Below are 2,545 nucleotides of genomic sequence, written 5' to 3'. Positions count from 1 at the left end.
GTTCCTCTTGTTCTAAAACTTGAACTTCATGGTTTTCCCCATGATGCGAAGGCTGACTTTCCCTGACCCAACATTCTAAAACTTGAACTTCATGGTTTTCCCCATGATGCGAAGGCTGACTTTCCCTGACCCAACATCAATTATGGCGTTTGCATCTCTCAGGAAAGGTTGCCCAAGTATGAGTGGAATCCCGAGATCACCCTCCATATCGAGGACCACAAAGTCCGCGAGTATGAAGGTGTTCCTGACTTTTACCAAGAGATTTTCCACGACTCCTTCAGGATACCTCACGGTAGAGTCCGCCAGCTATACACACATAGTGGTGGGCGAAAGTGCCGGATAGCTAAGCTTCTTGAATGTTACCTTGGCAAGATGTTGACACTTTCTCCAAGGTCACGCCATCGAAGTTGCAATCGAAGATTGAGAAACTGATCACTGGGGTTCCAGGATCCTCTCATATCGTAGCTACTAATTCACCCCACACGATCCTTCTTGGTCGGGTGAGCTTTTTTGCATAGCTAGTGAAGGATGACCAGCTAGTTGGATTTTCCCACTTAGCGGTTACGATGTTAACGCTTTCTAGACTAGATTCGGGTTGCCTCGAAATCTTCCCTAACTCAGCGGCAGGGGTACCATCGGCCAGCTGAGCCAATTGAGTTTCAAGTATTTTGTTGAAACTCAGCTAGTTCATGATGGCGGTGGAGAAGCCGTCCATCTTAGCATGGATGGTCTCCATGGATTTGTCGTTAGCGGCCAACTTCTTCTGAAGGAACTCATTGATCTTCGCTTGGCCGTAGACAAGATCCCTCAAGGTAGGCTGGTTAAGATTGAAAGAATTTGAATTCCCGTTACCTCCTTGGTAATATGGGCGTGGTTGATTCCACCCCTGACCTCCTTGTGGAAGAAACCCGTTGGTGTTGTCATTAAGATAAATGACTTCTTCTTGGGTTTCCGGGCAGTTATCACCCGAATATCCAACATTCCCATAGACCTCGCATGTCATGCGAGCTTCCAAGGCTTGTAATGTCTGCATTTGTTGTAATGTCTGCATTTGAGCCATATCTTGGGAATAATCCTCGAATTTCTTGAGGAGAGGATCAATTTTCATAGAGAGCATGTCAGTCTCCTTGACAAAGTGCATGCCTTGCTGTCGTGGTTGAAGACTATCATCGCTAAAACCTTGGTTGGACACCATCTTCTCAATTAATATTATAGCTCGTTCAATGGTCAATGAGAAGAAAGATCCACCCGCAGCGGCATCCACATGATCACGGGAAGATTGAGTCAACCCATTGTAGAAGTTCTGAAGAATGAGCCAACTGTCCATCCCATGGTGTGGACACGCAAGGATGTACTCCTAAAGTCTCTCCCAAGCTTCAGGAATTGCCTCATTTGATGCCTGGTGGAAACTCGAAATTCTTCCACGAAGACCATTTGTCTTGCCCGTCGGGAAAAAACTTCGCGAGGAACTCCTTGGCACATTTGTCTCAGGTGTCCAAAGTGGTCTTGTTAGCATAGAACCACTGCTTCGCTCTCCCTATAAGTGAGAACGGAAATAGACAGAGTTGAATCGCATCCTGAGATACTCCCTTGGTAACAAAAGTACTGCAGAGCTCCAAGAACTGCTGGAGATGAGCACTGGCATCCTCATTGGCCCTGCCACAGAAAAGGCTAGTCTGCGCCATCGTGATAAGACCCATCTTGATCTTGAAATTCTCTCCTCCGGTGTTAACCTCAGGTCCGGTGGGAACCTGGTTAGCCACACGGAGTGGAGTATTGACGGAGTGCCTTCTAGGCCATGGCTTGAGAAGCTAACGGTGCTTAAATGACTGGTTCGGCTGCCGAGAGTGAGATCTGAGGAGGTACGACACGAGTATGAACTCTTCTCAAAAGTGACTCTGAATTAGGCGTGAAATTTTGCGGCAAGTCGAAACCGGTCATACACTACTCTATTTTCATATCAATGACGACAAAAAACATAGCCAAGTTAGCCTGTTTAGCAAGCGAATACCAATTTTGATTTTGTTCATAACTTTTGCCTATGTACTGCAATCTATGCCTTCCCCGGCAACGACACCAAAAATACTTGTTGGCGCCTACCAACGTCACCACTGAGCAAGCAGTGATGACACCCGTAGATGCCAAGTGGGTGGCAGGTATTTCATGAACCACGAATAAATCCGCAAGCGCATGGAATACCGCTCCAGCATTTTACCCAGGAGTACACCGAGGTGTCATTTATATTTCCACAGGGAAGGTGGCGAATGGAAGTACTTAGGCTAGTTAATGAATTGATCTAGATTGGATATTCAATTGCATAAACTGGGGTAAGATAGATAATATGGTAGGAGGTCGTGTGACACACACTCAAACTACCCTCAAAGATAAATAAACAAAAGATGCTATGGACAGGAAGAAAGGCAGAAGTTAGAGCTCGAGTCAGATGTGCTAGGCTAGCTATATCTATGCTATCTTATGGTTAGATTGTCAAAGATTAAACTAGTACAACAGGGAGACCGCTTCTCTAGCTGACAGGAGAAGCCCG

The 2,545-nt window shown here is 46.1% G+C and overlaps 1 non-coding gene across 1 annotated transcript; it reads left to right on the top strand.

Annotated features, from left to right (window-relative positions):
• Window positions 1-1,325: 1,325 nt before the first annotated feature.
• Window positions 1,326-1,432, top strand: LOC120658593. Its single transcript, XR_005668741.1, has one exon. It is a non-coding gene; the product is annotated as a small nucleolar RNA R71 (small nucleolar RNA).
• Window positions 1,433-2,545: the final 1,113 nt, after the last annotated feature.

Source organism: Panicum virgatum, chromosome 1K, assembly GCF_016808335.1.
Source record: "Panicum virgatum strain AP13 chromosome 1K, P.virgatum_v5, whole genome shotgun sequence".
In the NCBI taxonomy this organism is placed as follows: Eukaryota; Viridiplantae; Streptophyta; class Magnoliopsida; order Poales; family Poaceae; genus Panicum; species Panicum virgatum.
Note: the sequence above shows the minus strand (reverse complement) of the source record. Positions and strands in the feature narration are given on the sequence as shown.